Raw genomic sequence first — 26,996 nt, forward strand, 5'->3', positions numbered from 1 at the left:
CACAGTAATAGGTCAAAGTGTTTATTGGAAGAATGTGGAATGTGGCTCGTCTCTTTCCATGATGCTGGCCACCTCGAAGGAGAAAGTTAGAAACCAGGCAATTGGTCTTTGTTCCTTCATCTCTGGGTTCCTTTGAAATTCGAACTTTAATTTTGGAGCCTTTCTTTATCTGATACTGAAACTTGTTGATTAGTTATCAGTCATTGTGTTCTTGCATTTGGTACTTGGTGTTGTATCTGGCTTGGGACCAGTTCCACAGGTGCAGGGCCAAACTGAAACAAGTGCGGTTGCTCCAATTTCCGCTTCGTTCATCTGCACCATGCATCCCCAGTTTTTCTCGGGCTTGCGAAACCACAGTAATAGGTCAAAGTGTTTATCGGAAGAAGGTGGAATGTGACTCGTCTCTTTCAGTCATGCTGGCCACCGTGAAGTAGAAAGTTAGACACGGGGCAATTGGTCATTGTTCCTTCATCTCTGGGCTGGTTTGTAATTCAAATTTTTATTTTGGAGCCCTTCTTTATCTGATTCTGAAATGTGTTGATTAGTTATCTTTGGGCTGTTAGGTGAATGGTCGCTTCCTAAATTTGGACAAAATTGTTCTCAAAGAAGTGTCTTTTGTTTCGAGATGCAAAACAGAAGAAGTGTCTTTGTTTTTGAAATACAAACCAGATCTGAGCCTATTGACGAGCTTGAAAAGACTATCTGGCTTGAGGTTTCATCCATGGTTTTTGAGACCATAAAAGACTGCCATCCCATTGACAACTGGAGAATGAGGGCATCGATCCCCCTACCTCTCGCACGCTAAGCGAGCGCTCTACCAATTGAGCTAATTCCCCTTCAACATGAAGAACCTGGGCAACGATACTATTGTCAGTGAAACATACGGATACAGTTGGCGTAGGTCACTCCCGTTGCCCTGAGATCTATTGCTAAGACAGTGATTAGGTGACCGAGTGGTTAAGGTGATGGACTGCTAATCCATTGTGTTCTACACGCATGGGTTCGAATCCCATCCTCATCGTGTTCTGAATTTGCTTCTTGGTGGTGTATATGGCTTGAGACCAATTCTACTGGGGCAGACCACACTGAAACAATTGCAAGTGTTCGAATTTCTGCTTTGTACATCTGCACCATGCATCTCCAGTTCTTCTCAGGCTTGCGAAAACACAGTCATGGGTCAAAGTCTTCACTGGAAGAACGTGGAATCTGGCTCGTCTCTTTCAGTGATGCTGGCCACCTCGAAGGAGAAAGTTAGACACCAGGCAATTGGTCTTTGTTCCTTCATCTCTGGGTTCCTATGAAATTCAAACTGTAATTTTGGAGACTTTATCTGATTCTGAAACTTGTTGATTAGTTATCAGTCATCGTGTTCTTGCATTTGGTACTTGGTGGTGTATCTCGCTTGGGACCAGTTCCACTGGTGCAGGGCCAAACTGAAACAATTGCAGGTGCTCCAATTTCCGCTTCGTTCATCTGCACCATGCATCCCCAGTTTTTCTCGGGCTTGCGAAACCACAGTAATAGGTCAAAGTGTTTATTGGAAGAATGTGGAATGTGGCTCGTCTCTTTCCATGATGCTGGCCACCTCGAAGGAGAAAGTTAGAAACCAGGCAATTGGTCTTTGTTCCTTCATCTCTGGGTTCCTTTGAAATTCGAACTTTAATTTTGGAGCCTTTCTTTATCTGATTCTGAAACTTGTTGATTAGTTATCAGTCATCGTGTTCTTGCATTTGGTACTTGGTGTTGTATCTGGCTAGGGACCAGTTCCACAGGTGCAGGGCCAAACTGAAACAAGTGCGGTTGCTCCAATTTCCGCTTCGTTCATCTGCACCATGCATCCCCAGTTTTTCTCGGGCTTGCGAAACCACAGTAATAGGTCAAAGTGTTTATCGGAAGAAGGTGGAATGTGACTCGTCTCTTTCAGTCATGCTGGCCACCGTGAAGTAGAAAGTTAGACACGGGGCAATTGGTCATTGTTCCTTCATCTCTGGGCTGGTTTGTAATTCAAATTTTTATTTTGGAGCCCTTCTTTATCTGATTCTGAAATGTGTTGATTAGTTATCTTTGGGCTGTTAGGTGAATGGTCGCTTCCTAAATTTGGACAAAATTGTTCTCAAAGAAGTGTCTTTTGTTTCGAGATGCAAAACAGAAGAAGTGTCTTTGTTTTTGAAATACAAACCAGATCTGAGCCTATTGACGAGCTTGAAAAGACTATCTGGCTTGAGGTTTCATCCATGGTTTTTGAGACCATAAAAGACTGCCATCCCATTGACAACTGGAGAATGAGGGCATCGATCCCCCTACCTCTCGCACGCTAAGCGAGCGCTCTACCACTTGAGCTAATTCCCCTTCAACATGAAGAACCTGGGCAACGATACTATTGTCATTGAAACATACGGATACAGTTGGCGTAGGTCACTCCCGTTGCCCTGAGATCTATTGCTAAGACAGTGATGAGTTGACCGAGTGGTTAAGGTGATGGACTGCTAATCCATTGTGTTCTACACGCATGGGTTCGAATCCCATCCTCATCGTGTTCTGAATTTGCTACTTGGTGGTGTATCTGGCTTGAGACCAATTCTACTGGGGCAGACCACACTGAAACAATTGCAAGTGTTCCAATTTCTGCTTTGTACATCTGCACCATGCATCTCCAGTTCTTCTCAGGCTTGCGAAAACACAGTAATGGGTCAAAGTCTTCACTGGAAGAATGTGGAATCTGGCTCGTCTCTTTCAGTGATGCTGGCCACCTCGAAGGAGAAAGTTAGACACCAGGCAATTGGTCTTTGTTCCTTCATCTCTGGGTTCCTATGAAATTCAAACTTTAATTTTGGAGACTTTATCTGATTCTGAAACTTGTTGATTAGTTATCAGTCATCGTGTTCTTGCATTTGGTACTTGGTGTTGTATCTGGCTTGGGACCAGTTCCACAGGTGCAGGGCCAAACTGAAACATTGCAGGGGCTCCAATTTCCGCTTCTTTCATCTGCACCATGCATCCCCAGTTTTTCTCGGGCTTGCGAAACCACAGTAATAGGTCAAAGTGTTTATTGGAAGAATGTGGAATGTGGCACGTCTCTTTCCATGATGCTGGCCACCTCGAAGGAGAAAGTTAGAAACCAGGCAATTGGTCTTTGTTCCTTCATCTCTGGGTTCCTTTGAAATTCGAACTTTAATTTTGGAGCCTTTCTTTATCTGATACTGAAACTTGTTGAGTAGTTATCAGTCATTGTGTTCTTGCATTTGGTACTTGGTGTTGTATCTGGCTTGGGACCAGTTCCACAGGTGCAGGGCCAAACTGAAACAAGTGCGGTTGCTCCAATTTCCGCTTCGTTCATCTGCACCATGCATCCCCAGTTTTTCTCGGGCTTGCGAAACCACAGTAATAGGTCAAAGTGTTTATCGGAAGAAGGTGGAATGTGACTCGTCTCTTTCAGTCATGCTGGCCACCGTGAAGTAGAAAGTTAGACACGGGGCAATTGGTCATTGTTCCTTCATCTCTGGGCTGGTTTGTAATTCAAATTTTTATTTTGGAGCCCTTCTTTATCTGATTCTGAAATGTGTTGATTAGTTATCTTTGGGCTGTTAGGTGAATGGTCGCTTCCTAAATTTGGACAAAATTGTTCTCAAAGAAGTGTCTTTTGTTTCGAGATGCAAAACAGAAGAAGTGTCTTTGTTTTTGAAATACAAACCAGATCTGAGCCTATTGACGAGCTTGAAAAGACTATCTGGCTTGAGGTTTCATCCATGGTTTTTGAGACCATAAAAGACTGCCATCCCATTGACAACTGGAGAATGAGGGCATCGATCCCCCTACCTCTCGCACGCTAAGCGAGCGCTCTACCACTTGAGCTAATTCCCCTTCAACATTAAGAACCTGGGCAACGATACTATTGTCATTGAAACATACGGATACAGTTGGCGTAGGTCACTCCCGTTGCCCTGAGATCTATTGCTAAGACAGTGATGAGTTGACCGAGTGGTTAAGGTGATGGACTGCTAATCCATTGTGTTCTACACGCATGGGTTCGAATCCCATCCTCATCGTGTTCTGAATTTGCTACTTGGTGGTGTATCTGGCTTGAGACCAATTCTACTGGGGCAGACCACACTGAAACAATTGCAAGTGTTCCAATTTCTGCTTTGTACATCTGCACCATGCATCTCCAGTTCTTCTCAGGCTTGCGAAAACACAGTAATGGGTCAAAGTCTTCACTGGAAGAATGTGGAATCTGGCTCGTCTCTTTCAGTGATGCTGGCCACCTCGAAGGAGAAAGTTAGACACCAGGCAATTGGTCTTTGTTCCTTCATCTCTGGGTTCCTATGAAATTCAAACTTTAATTTTGGAGACTTTATCTGATTCTGAAACTTGTTGATTAGTTATCAGTCATCGTGTTCTTGCATTTGGTACTTGGTGTTGTATCTGGCTTGGGACCAGTTCCACAGGTGCAGGGCCAAACTGAAACATTGCAGGGGCTCCAATTTCCGCTTCGTTCATCTGCACCATGCATCCCCAGTTTTTCTCGGGCTTGCGAAACCACAGTAATAGGTCAAAGTGTTTATTGGAAGAATGTGGAATGTGGCACGTCTCTTTCCATGATGCTGGCCACCTCGAAGGAGAAAGTTAGAAACCAGGCAATTGGTCTTTGTTCCTTCATCTCTGGGTTCCTTTGAAATTCGAACTTTAATTTTGGAGCCTTTCTTTATCTGATACTGAAACTTGTTGATTAGTTATCAGTCATTGTGTTCTTGCATTTGGTACTTGGTGTTGTATCTGGCTTGGGACCAGTTCCACAGGTGCAGGGCCAAACTGAAACAAGTGCGGTTGCTCCAATTTCCGCTTCGTTCATCTGCACCATGCATCCCCAGTTTTTCTCGGGCTTGCGAAACCACAGTAATAGGTCAAAGTGTTTATCGGAAGAAGGTGGAATGTGACTCGTCTCTTTCAGTCATGCTGGCCACCGTGAAGTAGAAAGTTAGACACGGGGCAATTGGTCATTGTTCCTTCATCTCTGGGCTGGTTTGTAATTCAAATTTTTATTTTGGAGCCCTTCTTTATCTGATTCTGAAATGTGTTGATTAGTTATCTTTGGGCTGTTAGGTGAATGGTCGCTTCCTAAATTTGGACAAAATTGTTCTCAAAGAAGTGTCTTTTGTTTCGAGATGCAAAACAGAAGAAGTGTCTTTGTTTTTGAAATACAAACCAGATCTGAGCCTATTGACGAGCTTGAAAAGACTATCTGGCTTGAGGTTTCATCCATGGTTTTTGAGACCATAAAAGACTGCCATCCCATTGACAACTGGAGAATGAGGGCATCGATCCCCCTACCTCTCGCACGCTAAGCGAGCGCTCTACCAATTGAGCTAATTCCCCTTCAACATGAAGAACCTGGGCAACGATACTATTGTCAGTGAAACATACGGATACAGTTGGCGTAGGTCACTCCCGTTGCCCTGAGATCTATTGCTAAGACAGTGATTAGGTGACCGAGTGGTTAAGGTGATGGACTGCTAATCCATTGTGTTCTACACGCATGGGTTCGAATCCCATCCTCATCGTGTTCTGAATTTGCTTCTTGGTGGTGTATATGGCTTGAGACCAATTCTACTGGGGCAGACCACACTGAAACAATTGCAAGTGTTCCAATTTCTGCTTTGTACATCTGCACCATGCATCTCCAGTTCTTCTCAGGCTTGCGAAAACACAGTAATGGGTCAAAGTCTTCACTGGAAGAATGTGGAATCTGGCTCGTCTCTTTCAGTGATGCTGGCCACCTCGAAGGAGAAAGTTAGACACCAGGCAATTGGTCTTTGTTCCTTCATCTCTGGGTTCCTATGAAATTCAAACTTTAATTTTGGAGACTTTATCTGATTCTGAAACTTGTTGATTAGTTATCAGTCATCGTGTTCTTGCATTTGGTACTTGGTGTTGTATCTGGCTTGGGACCAGTTCCACAGGTGCAGGGCCAAACTGAAACATTGCAGGGGCTCCAATTTCCGCTTCTTTCATCTGCACCATGCATCCCCAGTTTTTCTCGGGCTTGCGAAACCACAGTAATAGGTCAAAGTGTTTATTGGAAGAATGTGGAATGTGGCACGTCTCTTTCCATGATGCTGGCCACCTCGAAGGAGAAAGTTAGAAACCAGGCAATTGGTCTTTGTTCCTTCATCTCTGGGTTCCTTTGAAATTCGAACTTTAATTTTGGAGCCTTTCTTTATCTGATTCTAAAACTTGTTGATTAGTTATCAGTCATCGTGTTCTTGCATTTGGTACTTGGTGTTGTATCTGGCTAGGGACCAGTTCCACAGGTGCAGGGCCAAACTGAAACAAGTGCGGTTGCTCCAATTTCCGCTTCGTTCATCTGCACCATGCATCCCCAGTTTTTCTCGGGCTTGCGAAACCACAGTAATAGGTCAAAGTGTTTATCGGAAGAAGGTGGAATGTGACTCGTCTCTTTCAGTCATGCTGGCCACCGTGAAGTAGAAAGTTAGACACGGGGCAATTGGTCATTGTTCCTTCATCTCTGGGCTGGTTTGTAATTCAAATTTTTATTTTGGAGCCCTTCTTTATCTGATTCTGAAATGTGTTGATTAGTTATCTTTGGGCTGTTAGGTGAATGGTCGCTTCCTAAATTTGGACAAAATTGTTCTCAAAGAAGTGTCTTTTGTTTCGAGATGCAAAACAGAAGAAGTGTCTTTGTTTTTGAAATACAAACCAGATCTGAGCCTATTGACGAGCTTGAAAAGACTATCTGGCTTGAGGTTTCATCCATGGTTTTTGAGACCATAAAAGACTGCCATCCCATTGACAACTGGAGAATGAGGGCATCGATCCCCCTACCTCTCGCACGCTAAGCGAGCGCTCTACCACTTGAGCTAATTCCCCTTCAACATGAAGAACCTGGGCAACGATACTATTGTCATTGAAACATACGGATACAGTTGGCGTAGGTCACTCCCGTTGCCCTGAGATCTATTGCTAAGACAGTGATGAGTTGACCGAGTGGTTAAGGTGATGGACTGCTAATCCATTGTGTTCTACACGCATGGGTTCGAATCCCATCCTCATCGTGTTCTGAATTTGCTACTTGGTGGTGTATCTGGCTTGAGACCAATTCTACTGGGGCAGACCACACTGAAACAATTGCAAGTGTTCCAATTTCTGCTTTGTACATCTGCACCATGCATCTCCAGTTCTTCTCAGGCTTGCGAAAACACAGTAATGGGTCAAAGTCTTCACTGGAAGAATGTGGAATCTGGCTCGTCTCTTTCAGTGATGCTGGCCACCTCGAAGGAGAAAGTTAGACACCAGGCAATTGGTCTTTGTTCCTTCATCTCTGGGTTCCTATGAAATTCAAACTTTAATTTTGGAGACTTTATCTGATTCTGAAACTTGTTGATTAGTTATCAGTCATCGTGTTCTTGCATTTGGTACTTGGTGTTGTATCTGGCTTGGGACCAGTTCCACAGGTGCAGGGCCAAACTGAAACATTGCAGGGGCTCCAATTTCCGCTTCTTTCATCTGCACCATGCATCCCCAGTTTTTCTCGGGCTTGCGAAACCACAGTAATAGGTCAAAGTGTTTATTGGAAGAATGTGGAATGTGGCACGTCTCTTTCCATGATGCTGGCCACCTCGAAGGAGAAAGTTAGAAACCAGGCAATTGGTCTTTGTTCCTTCATCTCTGGGTTCCTTTGAAATTCGAACTTTAATTTTGGAGCCTTTCTTTATCTGATACTGAAACTTGTTGATTAGTTATCAGTCATTGTGTTCTTGCATTTGGTACTTGGTGTTGTATCTGGCTTGGGACCAGTTCCACAGGTGCAGGGCCAAACTGAAACAAGTGCGGTTGCTCCAATTTCCGCTTCGTTCATCTGCACCATGCATCCCCAGTTTTTCTCGGGCTTGCGAAACCACAGTAATAGGTCAAAGTGTTTATCGGAAGAAGGTGGAATGTGACTCGTCTCTTTCAGTCATGCTGGCCACCGTGAAGTAGAAAGTTAGACACGGGGCAATTGGTCATTGTTCCTTCATCTCTGGGCTGGTTTGTAATTCAAATTTTTATTTTGGAGCCCTTCTTTATCTGATTCTGAAATGTGTTGATTAGTTATCTTTGGGCTGTTAGGTGAATGGTCGCTTCCTAAATTTGGACAAAATTGTTCTCAAAGAAGTGTCTTTTGTTTCGAGATGCAAAACAGAAGAAGTGTCTTTGTTTTTGAAATACAAACCAGATCTGAGCCTATTGACGAGCTTGAAAAGACTATCTGGCTTGAGGTTTCATCCATGGTTTTTGAGACCATAAAAGACTGCCATCCCATTGACAACTGGAGAATGAGGGCATCGATCCCCCTACCTCTCGCACGCTAAGCGAGCGCTCTACCACTTGAGCTAATTCCCCTTCAACATGAAGAACCTGGGCAACGATACTATTGTCATTGAAACATACGGATACAGTTGGCGTAGGTCACTCCCGTTGCCCTGAGATCTATTGCTAAGACAGTGATGAGTTGACCGAGTGGTTAAGGTGATGGACTGCTAATCCATTGTGTTCTACACGCATGGGTTCGAATCCCATCCTCATCGTGTTCTGAATTTGCTACTTGGTGGTGTATCTGGCTTGAGACCAATTCTACTGGGGCAGACCACACTGAAACAATTGCAAGTGTTCCAATTTCTGCTTTGTACATCTGCACCATGCATCTCCAGTTCTTCTCAGGCTTGCGAAAACACAGTAATGGGTCAAAGTCTTCACTGGAAGAATGTGGAATCTGGCTCGTCTCTTTCAGTGATGCTGGCCACCTCGAAGGAGAAAGTTAGACACCAGGCAATTGGTCTTTGTTCCTTCATCTCTGGGTTCCTATGAAATTCAAACTAATTTTGGAGACTTTATCTGATTCTGAAACTTGGTGATTAGTTATCAGTCATCGTGTTCTTGCATTTGGTACTTGGTGTTGTATCTGGCTTGGGACCAGTTCCACAGGTGCAGGGCCAAACTGAAACAATTGCAGGGGCTCCAATTTCCGCTTCGTTCATCTGCACCATGCATCCCCAGTTTTTCTCGGGCTTGCGAAACCACAGTAATAGGTCAAAGTGTTTATTGGAAGAAGGTGCAATGTGACTCGTCTCTTTCTGTGATGCTGGCCACCTCGAAGGAGAAAGTTAGACACGAGGCAATTGGTCTTTGTTCCTTCATCTCTGGGTTCCTTCGAAATTCAAACTTTAATTTTGGAGCCTTTCTTTATCTGATTCTGAAACTTGTTGATTAGTTATCAGTCATTGTGTTCTTGCATTTGGTACTTGGTGGTGTATCTGGCTTGGGACCAGTTCCACTGGTGCAGGGCCAAACTGAAACAATTGCAGGTGCTCCAATTTCCGCTTCGTTCATCTGCACCATGCATCCCCAGTTTTTCTCGGGCTTGCGAAACCACAGTAATAGGTCAAAGTGTTTATTGGAAGAATGTGGAATGTGGCTCGTCTCTTTCCATGATGCTGGCCACCTCGAAGGAGAAAGTTAGAAACCAGGCAATTGGTCTTTGTTCCTTCATCTCTGGGTTCCTTTGAAATTCGAACTTTAATTTTGGAGACTTTCTTTATCTGATTCTGAAACTTGTTGATTAGTTATCAGTCATCGTGTTCTTGCATTTGGTACTTGGTGTTGTATCTGGCTTGGGACCAGTTCCACAGGTGCAGGGCCAAACTGAAACATTGCAGGGGCTCCAATTTCCGCTTCTTTCATCTGCACCATGCATCCCCAGTTTTTCTCGGGCTTGCGAAACCACAGTAATAGGTCAAAGTGTTAATTGGAAGAATGTGGAATGTGGCACGTCTCTTTCCATGATGCTGGCCACCTCGAAGGAGAAAGTTAGAAACCAGGCAATTGGTCTTTGTTCCTTCATCTCTGGGTTCCTATGAAATTCAAACTAATTTTGGAGACTTTATCTGATTCTGAAACTTGGTGATTAGTTATCAGTCATCGTGTTCTTGCATTTGGTACTTGGTGTTGTATCTGGCTTGGGACCAGTTCCACAGGTGCAGGGCCAAACTGAAACAATTGCAGGGGCTCCAATTTCCGCTTCGTTCATCTGCACCATGCATCCCCAGTTTTTCTCGGGCTTGCGAAACCACAGTAATAGGTCAAAGTGTTTATTGGAAGAAGGTGCAATGTGACTCGTCTCTTTCTGTGATGCTGGCCACCTCGAAGGAGAAAGTTAGACACGAGGCAATTGGTCTTTGTTCCTTCATCTCTGGGTTCCTTCGAAATTCAAACTTTAATTTTGGAGCCTTTCTTTATCTGATTCTGAAACTTGTTGATTAGTTATCAGTCATCGTGTTCTTGCATTTGGTACTTGGTGGTGTATCTGGCTTGGGACCAGTTCCACTGGTGCAGGGCCAAACTGAAACAATTGCAGGTGCTCCAATTTCCGCTTCGTTCATCTGCACCATGCATCCCCAGTTTTTCTCGGGCTTGCGAAACCACAGTAATAGGTCAAAGTGTTTATTGGAAGAATGTGGAATGTGGCTCGTCTCTTTCCATGATGCTGGCCACCTCGAAGGAGAAAGTTAGAAACCAGGCAATTGGTCTTTGTTCCTTCATCTCTGGGTTCCTTTGAAATTCGAACTTTAATTTTGGAGCCTTTCTTTATCTGATACTGAAACTTGTTGATTAGTTATCAGTCATTGTGTTCTTGCATTTGGTACTTGGTGTTGTATCTGGCTTGGGACCAGTTCCACAGGTGCAGGGCCAAACTGAAACAAGTGCGGTTGCTCCAATTTCCGCTTCGTTCATCTGCACCATGCATCCCCAGTTTTTCTCGGGCTTGCGAAACCACAGTAATAGGTCAAAGTGTTTATCGGAAGAAGGTGGAATGTGACTCGTCTCTTTCAGTCATGCTGGCCACCGTGAAGTAGAAAGTTAGACACGGGGCAATTGGTCATTGTTCCTTCATCTCTGGGCTGGTTTGTAATTCAAATTTTTATTTTGGAGCCCTTCTTTATCTGATTCTGAAATGTGTTGATTAGTTATCTTTGGGCTGTTAGGTGAATGGTCGCTTCCTAAATTTGGACAAAATTGTTCTCAAAGAAGTGTCTTTTGTTTCGAGATGCAAAACAGAAGAAGTGTCTTTGTTTTTGAAATACAAACCAGATCTGAGCCTATTGACGAGCTTGAAAAGACTATCTGGCTTGAGGTTTCATCCATGGTTTTTGAGACCATAAAAGACTGCCATCCCATTGACAACTGGAGAATGAGGGCATCGATCCCCCTACCTCTCGCACGCTAAGCGAGCGCTCTACCAATTGAGCTAATTCCCCTTCAACATGAAGAACCTGGGCAACGATACTATTGTCAGTGAAACATACGGATACAGTTGGCGTAGGTCACTCCCGTTGCCCTGAGATCTATTGCTAAGACAGTGATTAGGTGACCGAGTGGTTAAGGTGATGGACTGCTAATCCATTGTGTTCTACACGCATGGGTTCGAATCCCATCCTCATCGTGTTCTGAATTTGCTTCTTGGTGGTGTATATGGCTTGAGACCAATTCTACTGGGGCAGACCACACTGAAACAATTGCAAGTGTTCCAATTTCTGCTTTGTACATCTGCACCATGCATCTCCAGTTCTTCTCAGGCTTGCGAAAACACAGTCATGGGTCAAAGTCTTCACTGGAAGAACGTGGAATCTGGCTCGTCTCTTTCAGTGATGCTGGCCACCTCGAAGGAGAAAGTTAGACACCAGGCAATTGGTCTTTGTTCCTTCATCTCTGGGTTCCTATGAAATTCAAACTGTAATTTTGGAGACTTTATCTGATTCTGAAACTTGTTGATTAGTTATCAGTCATCGTGTTCTTGCATTTGGTACTTGGTGGTGTATCTCGCTTGGGACCAGTTCCACTGGTGCAGGGCCAAACTGAAACAATTGCAGGTGCTCCAATTTCCGCTTCGTTCATCTGCACCATGCATCCCCAGTTTTTCTCGGGCTTGCGAAACCACAGTAATAGGTCAAAGTGTTTATTGGAAGAATGTGGAATGTGGCTCGTCTCTTTCCATGATGCTGGCCACCTCGAAGGAGAAAGTTAGAAACCAGGCAATTGGTCTTTGTTCCTTCATCTCTGGGTTCCTTTGAAATTCGAACTTTAATTTTGGAGCCTTTCTTTATCTGATACTGAAACTTGTTGATTAGTTATCAGTCATTGTGTTCTTGCATTTGGTACTTGGTGTTGTATCTGGCTTGGGACCAGTTCCACAGGTGCAGGGCCAAACTGAAACAAGTGCGGTTGCTCCAATTTCCGCTTCGTTCATCTGCACCATGCATCCCCAGTTTTTCTCGGGCTTGCGAAACCACAGTAATAGGTCAAAGTGTTTATCGGAAGAAGGTGGAATGTGACTCGTCTCTTTCAGTCATGCTGGCCACCGTGAAGTAGAAAGTTAGACACGGGGCAATTGGTCATTGTTCCTTCATCTCTGGGCTGGTTTGTAATTCAAATTTTTATTTTGGAGCCCTTCTTTATCTGATTCTGAAATGTGTTGATTAGTTATCTTTGGGCTGTTAGGTGAATGGTCGCTTCCTAAATTTGGACAAAATTGTTCTCAAAGAAGTGTCTTTTGTTTCGAGATGCAAAACAGAAGAAGTGTCTTTGTTTTTGAAATACAAACCAGATCTGAGCCTATTGACGAGCTTGAAAAGACTATCTGGCTTGAGGTTTCATCCATGGTTTTTGAGACCATAAAAGACTGCCATCCCATTGACAACTGGAGAATGAGGGCATCGATCCCCCTACCTCTCGCACGCTAAGCGAGCGCTCTACCAATTGAGCTAATTCCCCTTCAACATGAAGAACCTGGGCAACGATACTATTGTCAGTGAAACATACGGATACAGTTGGCGTAGGTCACTCCCGTTGCCCTGAGATCTATTGCTAAGACAGTGATTAGGTGACCGAGTGGTTAAGGTGATGGACTGCTAATCCATTGTGTTCTACACGCATGGGTTCGAATCCCATCCTCATCGTGTTCTGAATTTGCTTCTTGGTGGTGTATATGGCTTGAGACCAATTCTACTGGGGCAGACCACACTGAAACAATTGCAAGTGTTCCAATTTCTGCTTTGTACATCTGCACCATGCATCTCCAGTTCTTCTCAGGCTTGCGAAAACACAGTCATGGGTCAAAGTCTTCACTGGAAGAACGTGGAATCTGGCTCGTCTCTTTCAGTGATGCTGGCCACCTCGAAGGAGAAAGTTAGACACCAGGCAATTGGTCTTTGTTCCTTCATCTCTGGGTTCCTATGAAATTCAAACTGTAATTTTGGAGACTTTATCTGATTCTGAAACTTGTTGATTAGTTATCAGTCATCGTGTTCTTGCATTTGGTACTTGGTGGTGTATCTCGCTTGGGACCAGTTCCACTGGTGCAGGGCCAAACTGAAACAATTGCAGGTGCTCCAATTTCCGCTTCGTTCATCTGCACCATGCATCCCCAGTTTTTCTCGGGCTTGCGAAACCACAGTAATAGGTCAAAGTGTTTATTGGAAGAATGTGGAATGTGGCTCGTCTCTTTCCATGATGCTGGCCACCTCGAAGGAGAAAGTTAGAAACCAGGCAATTGGTCTTTGTTCCTTCATCTCTGGGTTCCTTTGAAATTCGAACTTTAATTTTGGAGCCTTTCTTTATCTGATTCTGAAACTTGTTGATTAGTTATCAGTCATCGTGTTCTTGCATTTGGTACTTGGTGTTGTATCTGGCTAGGGACCAGTTCCACAGGTGCAGGGCCAAACTGAAACAAGTGCGGTTGCTCCAATTTCCGCTTCGTTCATCTGCACCATGCATCCCCAGTTTTTCTCGGGCTTGCGAAACCACAGTAATAGGTCAAAGTGTTTATCGGAAGAAGGTGGAATGTGACTCGTCTCTTTCAGTCATGCTGGCCACCGTGAAGTAGAAAGTTAGACACGGGGCAATTGGTCATTGTTCCTTCATCTCTGGGCTGGTTTGTAATTCAAATTTTTATTTTGGAGCCCTTCTTTATCTGATTCTGAAATGTGTTGATTAGTTATCTTTGGGCTGTTAGGTGAATGGTCGCTTCCTAAATTTGGACAAAATTGTTCTCAAAGAAGTGTCTTTTGTTTCGAGATGCAAAACAGAAGAAGTGTCTTTGTTTTTGAAATACAAACCAGATCTGAGCCTATTGACGAGCTTGAAAAGACTATCTGGCTTGAGGTTTCATCCATGGTTTTTGAGACCATAAACGACTGCCATCCCATTGACAACTGGAGAATGAGGGCATCGATCCCCCTACCTCTCGCACGCTAAGCGAGCGCTCTACCACTTGAGCTAATTCCCCTTCAACATGAAGAACCTGGGCAACGATACTATTGTCATTGAAACATACGGATACAGTTGGCGTAGGTCACTCCCGTTGCCCTGAGATCTATTGCTAAGACAGTGATGAGTTGGCCGCACCCGCTAGCAGTTGGGCTGCTTTAAGGTCCTAACATTTCCGAACAGGTCCGAACAAATAACAAAAGGTCCGAACGGCGACATAACAAAAGGTCCGAACGTAGGTCCGAACACTTCCGAACGAAGGTCCGAACACTTCCGAACGAAAAAGACCCGGATGAAGAAAAAGACCCGGATGTAGCAAGCCGGCGCACAGTGACGTGGAGGAGGAGGCTTCGCGTGTCAGCCATGTTTTCCGCCGCAATGAAGAAACAATCGGAGAAAGGTAAGTGAAAATAAAGGCAACAAAACATGCAAGACGAATGGAAAACCGCGAGATAAAACAATGACTATTTAGTTTTCCGCCCTGTTGTCGTGTATGGACGATCGAAACAATCAGATCGCTAAAAACATTCTCTAGTCTCGTATGTTTTCTCCAAGTTCTTCAAAGAGGTCTCGTATATTCATTCATTAATATTGAATCTCACAATTTAAAAAAATAATGCATTAACACATTATATAGTATCGTCTAAGCATACGGTAAAAAGAGACACGTCTTAAAGAATATAATCTCTAGACTCGTATGTGTTTTTCTCCAAGTTCTTTAAGGGGTCTTGTATATTAATTCATTCATCTTCTATATCACAATTTTTAAATAAATGATACATAAACACTTTAGAGTTCATTGTATACATAGTACTATAATTAAAAAGTCAACTTTGGGTGTCCATAAAGTCTAAGCATGTGGTTAAAAAAAGGCACTTCTTAAAATTATTTTTAATATTGGAATGTAAAATTTTACATGAACCTGTCCTGCTCTTTATTTAATTTTTACAGATGACAAAAACATGGAAGCCGAGTAGCTACTGGAAGGACATCTGCTTCAAATATGCCCGGGGCCAATTCCATTTTTCAATTGGTAAACAGCCAGGGTCCAAGAAATGGAAAACGGCTTTCACCGACACCAGCGCACTTTTGTTCCAGGTACATTTGCTTCAAGGTACAAAATAGTCACTAGTTTGTACACCATAATTCAGGGGTGGCCAACCCTGGTCCTCGAGAGCCGCAATCCAGCTTGTTTCCCATGTCTCCCTCCTTTAACACACCTGAATTAAATGATCAGCTCATCTGCAAGCTCTGCAGTTGCCTGATAACAATCCTGATAATTTGGTTCAGGTGTGTTGGAGGAGGGAGACATGGAAAACAAGCTGGATTGCGGCTCTCGAGGACCAGGGTTGCCACCCTGCCATAATTATATGTACATTCCATGGGACAAATGATGATGAAATGATGCTTTTTTATTTTGAGCATGCACAGGAAACAGAAATACTTTATAATTTAACAAATTATTTGTACTCGAAAGGGAGTGGGAAGAAGAAACAACTTATTTTATCCCACCCCGATCACATTGTCCAACATCTTTACTTTGTGGGATACTACTGCCAGACCATATTTTTATACAACAATTTTGACAATGCTTGAATTGATTGTCTAAATTGTTCCAAAGTTTCACTCCACATACAGACACACAAAAACGTTTGTGAGTAGTTCAAAATCTCGGTGACATAAAATCTCCAGAGCCTCGCAAACTATACACACTCTCACGAACCTGAAAAAGGTTTTGTATATTATATGGCAGTAATTTATTATATGCTTTAAATAACATTATAGCTGTATGATAGTTGACAAGATCTTTGATTTTTTTTTTGATTTTTTTTTTATAGTTTTAGAATGAGCAAACAAATGATGAGTGTGATCAAGAATCCGACCTTATGTATAATTCGTGCTGCTTGTTTCTGCAGTATGACTAATGAGTTGATGGTGGATTTATAACGGTTTCCCCACACTTCAATACAATAGGTGAAATATGGGAGCACTAAGGAACAGTACAAAGTGTGGAGTGCACTATCATCAAGATATGACATCACTTCGTTTATTAGTGCGTTTATTAGGTAAATAGTTTTTTCAAGATTTTAGAAAATTGTGGTAATAGTGATATCGGTCTGTCATTTGTGTTTACTGTCATTTTTGTGTATTGGAATTACTTTAGCAATTTTCATTTGGTTTGGGAACAACCCGATCGAAACGATAAATTACAAATATAGGTGAAGGGCGTTGCTATGCTATGTATAACTTTTTTGACAAGAAACATGTCAATACCATGACAGTCGGTGGACAGCTTACTTTTACGCTTCAATGCAGTATTCATCACCTCCTGCTCATTGGTTGCATAAAGATATATTGAATAGTGATTCCTTTTACTTCTTTTATAGTACAGGCCAGGGTCCTGGTCCGGAAAACCAAATAAAACATTTCGATGTCTCTTTCACTCATTAGATACCCCCAGAAGGCTAGAACAAAGGCATGGGTTTCAGCAGGACCATGGAGAGCATCCAGGTAGCTGAGTGGCTCTGCTCCTGGATTGCAGGTGGCAGAAAGGTGCTTGACCACAATTTGCTATCATCTTTATTCAATACAAATCATTGAATAAGAGGGAGTGTATGTCTCCGTGAAAAGTGTTCAATTCAAATTATGTTATCTTTGTCTCTTACAGACTCTACATGACTCACGGCCAAGCAGCCTAAGACCCTGAAGTCAACAGAGTCAGTGAGTGTTTGCCTCACACTTGTCGAAGAGTTTGAGCAAGCACACAACAGGCTGTCTCTTAATGGTATGTGTTATTTCATTTGCAAGCAGTCATGACAATTTATAATGATTTAACCTAAAAAAAACACATGCAAGGAAAATGTAGAATAACTTAATATAAACAACTTTGTATGATATTATGCATGTATGTTTGTCCTGTAGGCTGCTTAGGAGGGATAAGAGGAAGGACAGGGACATGCTGCTGCAAGGCAATGTACTTCCCAAACAGCTGCACCTGGCCAAAGAGCCTCTCCTCCAGTGAACACACTCCCGGCTGCCCCTGTGCAACACGCACATTAAGTCATGACTTTTGAAGAGCCTGAAAACCATGAAGGAGAAGCTTTCCTCCGCCAGCGCACTCTGGCATCCTAGAAGGAACCTGTGTGTTGTACCCTCCACAGTACGGGCCATCTCCTCCGTCCCAGTATCCTTCATTTTATCATCTATTTCTGCACTCTCAGTTTGCCCATTATCCTCCATTTACACATGCTCCTCCAGCGCAGCATCCTCCTCTATTTAACAATGCTCCTCCAGTACAGCAAGCTCTTCACCAATATTTGTGACTTTGTTCGTCACATCCTTTTTGCACACATTCATTTGTACTTTGCTCTCTTTTATTTATATGGATGACTGGAGGAGGAATTTGCAGTAGTAGGTGTCACCAATATTCGTAACTTTATTTGTCACATCCTGTTTGCACACATTCATTTGCACTTCGGTATCTTTTATATTTTATTTTTTAATACTATAATATAATATAATATATATTATGAATATTCATGCAAAAAATAAAAAGAATTGCTGTCCTTACTATGTGGTCATGTTATTATTAACTGTTTTCTCCTTGGTAATTTGTTTTATTCTGAATTTATTTTCATTGAGAAGACATACCTAATAATCATTCAAACATAAAATAATCTTGCAGATAATTAAACTTTTTGAAAAGATGAGAGGATATATTATGTAAGGGCCATCTACATTTACGTATATGTACACACACATTGTTTTGGTCGTACAAGCACTGGTAGGTCTAATGTGCCGCACTGGATCAGTTGGTTGTGAGTTCAAATCCCAAAAGAAACATGACTGTTAAAGTGCCAAAACACCTAGTGATGAATTGACTATAAACATTGTTGAGATGATAAAGCAAGAAAAAATGCAAATAGTGCAGAATTTCCTCTTTTTTTTCTCCTTTTCTTTTTCCCTCTTCCCCCTCTTTTCCCCCTCCTTCCCCCTCGCAGGCAGTCCACTATGCCCCTTTTTTGACCGAGTGGTTAAGGTGATGGACTGCTAATCCATTGTGTTCTACACGCATGGGTTCGAATCCCATCCTCATCGTGTTCTGAATTTGCTACTTGGTGGTGTATCTGGCTTGAGACCAATTCTACTGGGGCAGACCACACTGAAACAATTGCAAGTGTTCCAATTTCTGCTTTGTACATCTGCACCATGCATCTCCAGTTCTTCTCAGGCTTGCGAAAACACAGTAATGGGTCAAAGTCTTCACTGGAAGAATGTGGAATCTGGCTCGTCTCTTTCAGTGATGCTGGCCACCTCGAAGGAGAAAGTTAGACACCAGGCAATTGGTCTTTGTTCCTTCATCTCTGGGTTCCTATGAAATTCAAACTTTAATTTTGGAGACTTTATCTGATTCTGAAACTTGTTGATTAGTTATCAGTCATCGTGTTCTTGCATTTGGTACTTGGTGTTGTATCTGGCTTGGGACCAGTTCCACAGGTGCAGGGCCAAACTGAAACATTGCAGGGGCTCCAATTTCCGCTTCTTTCATCTGCACCATGCATCCCCAGTTTTTCTCGGGCTTGCGAAACCACAGTAATAGGTCAAAGTGTTTATTGGAAGAATGTGGAATGTGGCACGTCTCTTTCCATGATGCTGGCCACCTCGAAGGAGAAAGTTAGAAACCAGGCAATTGGTCTTTGTTCCTTCATCTCTGGGTTCCTTTGAAATTCGAACTTTAATTTTGGAGCCTTTCTTTATCTGATACTGAAACTTGTTGAGTAGTTATCAGTCATTGTGTTCTTGCATTTGGTACTTGGTGTTGTATCTGGCTTGGGACCAGTTCCACAGGTGCAGGGCCAAACTGAAACAAGTGCGGTTGCTCCAATTTCCGCTTCGTTCATCTGCACCATGCATCCCCAGTTTTTCTCGGGCTTGCGAAACCACAGTAATAGGTCAAAGTGTTTATCGGAAGAAGGTGGAATGTGACTCGTCTCTTTCAGTCATGCTGGCCACCGTGAAGTAGAAAGTTAGACACGGGGCAATTGGTCATTGTTCCTTCATCTCTGGGCTGGTTTGTAATTCAAATTTTTATTTTGGAGCCCTTCTTTATCTGATTCTGAAATGTGTTGATTAGTTATCTTTGGGCTGTTAGGGGAATGGTCGCTTCCTAAATTTGGACAAAATTGTTCTCAAAGAAGTGTCTTTTGTTTCGAGATGCAAAACAGAAGAAGTGTCTTTGTTTTTGAAATACAAACCAGATCTGAGCCTATTGACGAGCTTGAAAAGACTATCTGGCTTGAGGTTTCATCCATGGTTTTTGAGACCATAAAAGACTGCAATCCCATTGACAACTGGAGAATGAGGGCATCGATCCCCCTACCTCTCGCACGCTAAGCGAGCGCTCTACCAATTGAGCTAATTCCCCTTCAACATGAAGAACCTGGGCAACGATACTATTGTCAGTGAAACATACGGATACAGTTGGCGTAGGTCACTCCCGTTGCCCTGAGATCTATTGCTAAGACAGTGATTAGGTGACCGAGTGGTTAAGGTGATGGACTGCTAATCCATTGTGTTCTACACGCATGGGTTCGAATCCCATCCTCATCGTGTTCTGAATTTGCTTCTTGGTGGTGTATATGGCTTGAGACCAATTCTACTGGGGCAGACCACACTGAAACAATTGCAAGTGTTCCAATTTCTGCTTTGTACATCTGCACCATGCATCTCCAGTTCTTCTCAGGCTTGCGAAAACACAGTCATGGGTCAAAGTCTTCACTGGAAGAACGTGGAATCTGGCTCGTCTCTTTCAGTGATGCTGGCCACCTCGAAGGAGAAAGTTAGACACCAGGCAATTGGTCTTTGTTCCTTCATCTCTGGGTTCCTATGAAATTCAAACTGTAATTTTGGAGACTTTATCTGATTCTGAAACTTGTTGATTAGTTATCAGTCATCGTGTTCTTGCATTTGGTACTTGGTGGTGTATCTCGCTTGGGACCAGTTCCACTGGTGCAGGGCCAAACTGAAACAATTGCAGGTGCTCCAATTTCCGCTTCGTTCATCTGCACCATGCATCCCCAGTTTTTCTCGGGCTTGCGAAACCACAGTAATAGGTCAAAGTGTTTATTGGAAGAATGTGGAATGTGGCTCGTCTCTTTCCATGATGCTGGCCACCTCGAAGGAGAAAGTTAGAAACCAGGCAATTGGTCTTTGTTCCTTCATCTCTGGGTTCCTTTGAAATTCGAACTTTAATTTTGGAGCCTTTCTTTATCTGATACTGAAACTTGTTGATTAGTTATCAGTCATTGTGTTCTTGCATTTGGTACTTGGTGTTGTATCTGGCTTGGGACCAGTTCCACAGGTGCAGGGCCAAACTGAAACAAGTGCGGTTGCTCCAATTTCCGCTTCGTTCATCTGCACCATGCATCCCCAGTTTTTCTCGGGCTTGCGAAACCACAGTAATAGGTCAAAGTGTTTATCGGAAGAAGGTGGAATGTGACTCGTCTCTTTCAGTCATGCTGGCCACCGTGAAGTAGAAAGTTAGACACGGGGCAATTGGTCATTGTTCCTTCATCTCTGGGCTGGTTTGTAATTCAAATTTTTATTTTGGAGCCCTTCTTTATCTGATTCTGAAATGTGTTGATTAGTTATCTTTGGGCTGTTAGGTGAATGGTCGCTTCCTAAATTTGGACAAAATTGTTCTCAAAGAAGTGTCTTTTGTTTCGAGATGCAAAACAGAAGAAGTGTCTTTGTTTTTGAAATACAAACCAGATCTGAGCCTATTGACGAGCTTGAAAAGACTATCTGGCTTGAGGTTTCATCCATGGTTTTTGAGACCATAAAAGACTGCCATCCCATTGACAACTGGAGAATGAGGGCATCGATCCCCCTACCTCTCGCACGCTAAGCGAGCGCTCTACCAATTGAGCTAATTCCCCTTCAACATGAAGAACCTGGGCAACGATACTATTGTCAGTGAAACATACGGATACAGTTGGCGTAGGTCACTCCCGTTGCCCTGAGATCTATTGCTAAGACAGTGATTAGGTGACCGAGTGGTTAAGGTGATGGACTGCTAATCCATTGTGTTCTACACGCATGGGTTCGAATCCCATCCTCATCGTGTTCTGAATTTGCTTCTTGGTGGTGTATATGGCTTGAGACCAATTCTACTGGGGCAGACCACACTGAAACAATTGCAAGTGTTCCAATTTCTGCTTTGTACATCTGCACCATGCATCTCCAGTTCTTCTCAGGCTTGCGAAAACACAGTCATGGGTCAAAGTCTTCACTGGAAGAACGTGGAATCTGGCTCGTCTCTTTCAGTGATGCTGGCCACCTCGAAGGAGAAAGTTAGACACCAGGCAATTGGTCTTTGTTCCTTCATCTCTGGGTTCCTATGAAATTCAAACTGTAATTTTGGAGACTTTATCTGATTCTGAAACTTGTTGATTAGTTATCAGTCATCGTGTTCTTGCATTTGGTACTTGGTGGTGTATCTCGCTTGGGACCAGTTCCACTGGTGCAGGGCCAAACTGAAACAATTGCAGGTGCTCCAATTTCCGCTTCGTTCATCTGCACCATGCATCCCCAGTTTTTCTCGGGCTTGCGAAACCACAGTAATAGGTCAAAGTGTTTATTGGAAGAATGTGGAATGTGGCTCGTCTCTTTCCATGATGCTGGCCACCTCGAAGGAGAAAGTTAGAAACCAGGCAATTGGTCTTTGTTCCTTCATCTCTGGGTTCCTTTGAAATTCGAACTTTAATTTTGGAGCCTTTCTTTATCTGATTCTGAAACTTGTTGATTAGTTATCAGTCATCGTGTTCTTGCATTTGGTACTTGGTGTTGTATCTGGCTAGGGACCAGTTCCACAGGTGCAGGGCCAAACTGAAACAAGTGCGGTTGCTCCAATTTCCGCTTCGTTCATCTGCACCATGCATCCCCAGTTTTTCTCGGGCTTGCGAAACCACAGTAATAGGTCAAAGTGTTTATCGGAAGAAGGTGGAATGTGACTCGTCTCTTTCAGTCATGCTGGCCACCGTGAAGTAGAAAGTTAGACACGGGGCAATTGGTCATTGTTCCTTCATCTCTGGGCTGGTTTGTAATTCAAATTTTTATTTTGGAGCCCTTCTTTATCTGATTCTGAAATGTGTTGATTAGTTATCTTTGGGCTGTTAGGTGAATGGTCGCTTCCTAAATTTGGACAAAATTGTTCTCAAAGAAGTGTCTTTTGTTTCGAGATGCAAAACAGAAGAAGTGTCTTTGTTTTTGAAATACAAACCAGATCTGAGCCTATTGACGAGCTTGAAAAGACTATCTGGCTTGAGGTTTCATCCATGGTTTTTGAGACCATAAAAGACTGCCATCCCATTGACAACTGGAGAATGAGGGCATCGATCCCCCTACCTCTCGCACGCTAAGCGAGCGCTCTACCACTTGAGCTAATTCCCCTTCAACATGAAGAACCTGGGCAACGATACTATTGTCATTGAAACATACGGATACAGTTGGCGTAGGTCACTCCCGTTGCCCTGAGATCTATTGCTAAGACAGTGATGAGTTGACCGAGTGGTTAAGGTGATGGACTGCTAATCCATTGTGTTCTACACGCATGGGTTCGAATCCCATCCTCATCGTGTTCTGAATTTGCTACTTGGTGGTGTATCTGGCTTGAGACCAATTCTACTGGGGCAGACCACACTGAAACAATTGCAAGTGTTCCAATTTCTGCTTTGTACATCTGCACCATGCATCTCCAGTTCTTCTCAGGCTTGCGAAAACACAGTAATGGGTCAAAGTCTTCACTGGAAGAATGTGGAATCTGGCTCGTCTCTTTCAGTGATGCTGGCCACCTCGAAGGAGAAAGTTAGACACCAGGCAATTGGTCTTTGTTCCTTCATCTCTGGGTTCCTATGAAATTCAAACTTTAATTTTGGAGACTTTATCTGATTCTGAAACTTGTTGATTAGTTATCAGTCATCGTGTTCTTGCATTTGGTACTTGGTGTTGTATCTGGCTTGGGACCAGTTCCACAGGTGCAGGGCCAAACTGAAACATTGCAGGGGCTCCAATTTCCGCTTCTTTCATCTGCACCATGCATCCCCAGTTTTTCTCGGGCTTGCGAAACCACAGTAATAGGTCAAAGTGTTTATTGGAAGAATGTGGAATGTGGCACGTCTCTTTCCATGATGCTGGCCACCTCGAAGGAGAAAGTTAGAAACCAGGCAATTGGTCTTTGTTCCTTCATCTCTGGGTTCCTTTGAAATTCGAACTTTAATTTTGGAGCCTTTCTTTATCTGATACTGAAACTTGTTGATTAGTTATCAGTCATTGTGTTCTTGCATTTGGTACTTGGTGTTGTATCTGGCTTGGGACCAGTTCCACAGGTGCAGGGCCAAACTGAAACAAGTGCGGTTGCTCCAATTTCCGCTTCGTTCATCTGCACCATGCATCCCCAGTTTTTCTCGGGCTTGCGAAACCACAGTAATAGGTCAAAGTGTTTATCGGAAGAAGGTGGAATGTGACTCGTCTCTTTCAGTCATGCTGGCCACCGTGAAGTAGAAAGTTAGACACGGGGCAATTGGTCATTGTTCCTTCATCTCTGGGCTGGTTTGTAATTCAAATTTTTATTTTGGAGCCCTTCTTTATCTGATTCTGAAATGTGTTGATTAGTTATCTTTGGGCTGTTAGGTGAATGGTCGCTTCCTAAATTTGGACAAAATTGTTCTCAAAGAAGTGTCTTTTGTTTCGAGATGCAAAACAGAAGAAGTGTCTTTGTTTTTGAAATACAAACCAGATCTGAGCCTATTGACGAGCTTGAAAAGACTATCTGGCTTGAGGTTTCATCCATGGTTTTTGAGACCATAAAAGACTGCCATCCCATTGACAACTGGAGAATGAGGGCATCGATCCCCCTACCTCTCGCACGCTAAGCGAGCGCTCTACCACTTGAGCTAATTCCCCTTCAACATGAAGAACCTGGGCAACGATACTATTGTCATTGAAACATACGGATACAGTTGGCGTAGGTCACTCCCGTTGCCCTGAGATCTATTGCTAAGACAGTGATGAGTTGACCGAGTGGTTAAGGTGATGGACTGCTAATCCATTGTGTTCTACACGCATGGGTTCGAATCCCATCCTCATCGTGTTCTGAATTTGCTACTTGGTGGTGTATCTGGCTTGAGACCAATTCTACTGGGGCAGACCACACTGAAACAATTGCAAGTGTTCCAATTTCTGCTTTGTACATCTGCACCATGCATCTCCAGTTCTTCTCAGGCTTGCGAAAACACAGTAATGGGTCAAAGTCTTCACTGGAAGAATGTGGAATCTGGCTCGTCTCTTTCAGTGATGCTGGCCACCTCGAAGGAGAAAGTTAGACACCAGGCAATTGGTCTTTGTTCCTTCATCTCTGGGTTCCTATGAAATTCAAACTAATTTTGGAGACTTTATCTGATTCTGAAACTTGGTGATTAGTTATCAGTCATCGTGTTCTTGCATTTGGTACTTGGTGTTGTATCTGGCTTGGGACCAGTTCCACAGGTGCAGGGCCAAACTGAAACAATTGCAGGGGCTCCAATTTCCGCTTCGTTCATCTGCACCATGCATCCCCAGTTTTTCTCGGGCTTGCGAAACCACAGTAATAGGTCAAAGTGTTTATTGGAAGAAGGTGCAATGTGACTCGTCTCTTTTTGTGATGCTGGCCACCTCGAAGGAGAAAGTTAGACACGAGGCAATTGGTCTTTGTTCCTTCATCTCTGGGTTCCTTCGAAATTCAAACTTTAATTTTGGAGCCTTTCTTTATCTGATTCTGAAACTTGTTGATTAGTTATCAGTCATCGTGTTCTTGCATTTGGTACTTGGTGGTGTATCTGGCTTGGGACCAGTTCCACTGGTGCAGGGCCAAACTGAAACAATTGCAGGTGCTCCAATTTCCGCTTCGTTCATCTGCACCATGCATCCCCAGTTTTTCTCGGGCTTGCGAAACCACAGTAATAGGTCAAAGTGTTTATTGGAAGAATGTGGAATGTGGCTCGTCTCTTTCCATGATGCTGGCCACCTCGAAGGAGAAAGTTAGAAACCAGGCAATTGGTCTTTGTTCCTTCATCTCTGGGTTCCTTTGAAATTCGAACTTTAATTTTGGAGACTTTCTTTATCTGATTCTGAAACTTGTTGATTAGTTATCAGTCATCGTGTTCTTGCATTTGGTACTTGGTGTTGTATCTGGCTTGGGACCAGTTCCACAGGTGCAGGGCCAAACTGAAACATTGCAGGGGCTCCAATTTCCGCTTCTTTCATCTGCACCATGCATCCCCAGTTTTTCTCGGGCTTGCGAAACCACAGTAATAGGTCAAAGTGTTTATTGGAAGAATGTGGAATGTGGCACGTCTCTTTCCATGATGCTGGCCACCTCGAAGGAGAAAGTTAGAAACCAGGCAATTGGTCTTTGTTCCTTCATCTCTGGGTTCCTATGAAATTCAAACTAATTTTGGAGACTTTATCTGATTCTGAAACTTGGTGATTAGTTATCAGTCATCGTGTTCTTGCATTTGGTACTTGGTGTTGTATCTGGCTTGGGACCAGTTCCACAGGTGCAGGGCCAAACTGAAACAATTGCAGGGGCTCCAATTTCCGCTTCGTTCATCTGCACCATGCATCCCCAGTTTTTCTCGGGCTTGCGAAACCACAGTAATAGGTCAAAGTGTTTATTGGAAGAAGGTGCAATGTGACTCGTCTCTTTCTGTGATGCTGGCCACCTCGAAGGAGAAAGTTAGACACGAGGCAATTGGTCTTTGTTCCTTCATCTCTGGGTTCCTTCGAAATTCAAACTTTAATTTTGGAGCCTTTCTTTATCTGATTCTGAAACTTGTTGATTAGTTATCAGTCATCGTGTTCTTGCATTTGGTACTTGGTGGTGTATCTGGCTTGGGACCAGTTCCACTGGTGCAGGGCCAAACTGAAACAATTGCAGGTGCTCCAATTTCCGCTTCGTTCATCTGCACCATGCATCCCCAGTTTTTCTCGGGCTTGCGAAACCACAGTAATAGGTCAAAGTGTTTATTGGAAGAATGTGGAATGTGGCTCGTCTCTTTCCATGATGCTGGCCACCTCGAAGGAGAAAGTTAGAAACCAGGCAATTGGTCTTTGTTCCTTCATCTCTGGGTTCCTTTGAAATTCGAACTTTAATTTTTGAGACTTTCTTTATCTGATTCTGAAACTTGTTGATTAGTTATCAGTCATCGTGTTCTTGCATTTGGTACTTGGTGTTGTATCTGGCTTGGGACCAGTTCCACAGGTGCAGGGTCAAACTGAAACATTGCAGGGGCTCCAATTTCCGCTTCTTTCATCTGCACCATGCATCCCCAGTTTTTCTCGGGCTTGCGAAACCACAGTAATAGGTCAAAGTGTTTATTGGAAGAATGTGGAATGTGGCACGTCTCTTTCCATGATGCTGGCCACCTCGAAGGAGAAAGTTAGAAACCAGGCAATTGGTCTTTGTTCCTTCATCTCTGGGTTCCTTTGAAATTCGAACTTTAATTTTGGAGCCTTTCTTTATCTGATACTGAAACTTGTTGATCAGTTATCAGTCATTGTGTTCTTGCATTTGGTACTTGGTGTTGTATCTGGCTTGGGACCAGTTCCACAGGTGCAGGGCCAAACTGAAACAAGTGCGGTTG

At 43.3% G+C, this 26,996-nt stretch overlaps 1 long non-coding RNA gene and 18 other non-coding genes across 19 annotated transcripts; 13 read left to right on the plus strand and 6 right to left on the minus strand.

Annotated features, from left to right (window-relative positions):
- Positions 1-763: 763 nt before the first annotated feature.
- Positions 764-836, minus strand: trnaa-agc (transfer RNA alanine (anticodon AGC)). Its single transcript has one exon. It is a non-coding gene; the product is annotated as a tRNA-Ala (tRNA).
- Positions 837-939: 103 nt separating this feature from the next.
- trnas-gcu (transfer RNA serine (anticodon GCU)) lies at positions 940-1,021 on the plus strand. Its single transcript has one exon. It is a non-coding gene; the product is annotated as a tRNA-Ser (tRNA).
- A 1,431-nt stretch (positions 1,022-2,452) lies between these two features.
- trnas-gcu (transfer RNA serine (anticodon GCU)) lies at positions 2,453-2,534 on the plus strand. Its single transcript has one exon. It is a non-coding gene; the product is annotated as a tRNA-Ser (tRNA).
- Positions 2,535-3,964: 1,430 nt separating this feature from the next.
- trnas-gcu (transfer RNA serine (anticodon GCU)) lies at positions 3,965-4,046 on the plus strand. The gene has a single exon. It is a non-coding gene; the product is annotated as a tRNA-Ser (tRNA).
- Positions 4,047-5,300: 1,254 nt separating this feature from the next.
- On the minus strand, positions 5,301-5,373 carry trnaa-agc (transfer RNA alanine (anticodon AGC)). The gene has a single exon. It is a non-coding gene; the product is annotated as a tRNA-Ala (tRNA).
- Positions 5,374-5,476: 103 nt separating this feature from the next.
- trnas-gcu (transfer RNA serine (anticodon GCU)) lies at positions 5,477-5,558 on the plus strand. The gene has a single exon. It is a non-coding gene; the product is annotated as a tRNA-Ser (tRNA).
- A 1,430-nt stretch (positions 5,559-6,988) lies between these two features.
- Positions 6,989-7,070, plus strand: trnas-gcu (transfer RNA serine (anticodon GCU)). The gene has a single exon. It is a non-coding gene; the product is annotated as a tRNA-Ser (tRNA).
- A 1,430-nt stretch (positions 7,071-8,500) lies between these two features.
- On the plus strand, positions 8,501-8,582 carry trnas-gcu (transfer RNA serine (anticodon GCU)). The gene has a single exon. It is a non-coding gene; the product is annotated as a tRNA-Ser (tRNA).
- Positions 8,583-11,236: 2,654 nt separating this feature from the next.
- On the minus strand, positions 11,237-11,309 carry trnaa-agc (transfer RNA alanine (anticodon AGC)). Its single transcript has one exon. It is a non-coding gene; the product is annotated as a tRNA-Ala (tRNA).
- Positions 11,310-11,412: 103 nt separating this feature from the next.
- trnas-gcu (transfer RNA serine (anticodon GCU)) lies at positions 11,413-11,494 on the plus strand. The gene has a single exon. It is a non-coding gene; the product is annotated as a tRNA-Ser (tRNA).
- A 1,255-nt stretch (positions 11,495-12,749) lies between these two features.
- On the minus strand, positions 12,750-12,822 carry trnaa-agc (transfer RNA alanine (anticodon AGC)). Its single transcript has one exon. It is a non-coding gene; the product is annotated as a tRNA-Ala (tRNA).
- A 103-nt stretch (positions 12,823-12,925) lies between these two features.
- Positions 12,926-13,007, plus strand: trnas-gcu (transfer RNA serine (anticodon GCU)). Its single transcript has one exon. It is a non-coding gene; the product is annotated as a tRNA-Ser (tRNA).
- Positions 13,008-14,455: 1,448 nt separating this feature from the next.
- Positions 14,456-18,303, plus strand: LOC130919168 (uncharacterized). Its single transcript, XR_009063896.1, has 5 exons — positions 14,456-14,716; positions 15,268-15,414; positions 16,768-16,869; positions 16,985-17,101; positions 17,239-18,303. It is a non-coding gene; the product is annotated as an uncharacterized LOC130919168 (long non-coding RNA).
- Positions 18,304-19,668: 1,365 nt separating this feature from the next.
- trnaa-agc (transfer RNA alanine (anticodon AGC)) lies at positions 19,669-19,741 on the minus strand. Its single transcript has one exon. It is a non-coding gene; the product is annotated as a tRNA-Ala (tRNA).
- A 103-nt stretch (positions 19,742-19,844) lies between these two features.
- trnas-gcu (transfer RNA serine (anticodon GCU)) lies at positions 19,845-19,926 on the plus strand. The gene has a single exon. It is a non-coding gene; the product is annotated as a tRNA-Ser (tRNA).
- Positions 19,927-21,181: 1,255 nt separating this feature from the next.
- On the minus strand, positions 21,182-21,254 carry trnaa-agc (transfer RNA alanine (anticodon AGC)). The gene has a single exon. It is a non-coding gene; the product is annotated as a tRNA-Ala (tRNA).
- Positions 21,255-21,357: 103 nt separating this feature from the next.
- On the plus strand, positions 21,358-21,439 carry trnas-gcu (transfer RNA serine (anticodon GCU)). Its single transcript has one exon. It is a non-coding gene; the product is annotated as a tRNA-Ser (tRNA).
- Positions 21,440-22,870: 1,431 nt separating this feature from the next.
- trnas-gcu (transfer RNA serine (anticodon GCU)) lies at positions 22,871-22,952 on the plus strand. Its single transcript has one exon. It is a non-coding gene; the product is annotated as a tRNA-Ser (tRNA).
- Positions 22,953-24,382: 1,430 nt separating this feature from the next.
- Positions 24,383-24,464, plus strand: trnas-gcu (transfer RNA serine (anticodon GCU)). The gene has a single exon. It is a non-coding gene; the product is annotated as a tRNA-Ser (tRNA).
- The last annotated feature ends 2,532 nt before the right edge of the window (positions 24,465-26,996 follow it).

This window comes from Corythoichthys intestinalis, chromosome 7 (assembly GCF_030265065.1).
Source record: "Corythoichthys intestinalis isolate RoL2023-P3 chromosome 7, ASM3026506v1, whole genome shotgun sequence".
NCBI lineage: Eukaryota > Metazoa > Chordata > Actinopteri > Syngnathiformes > Syngnathidae > Corythoichthys > Corythoichthys intestinalis.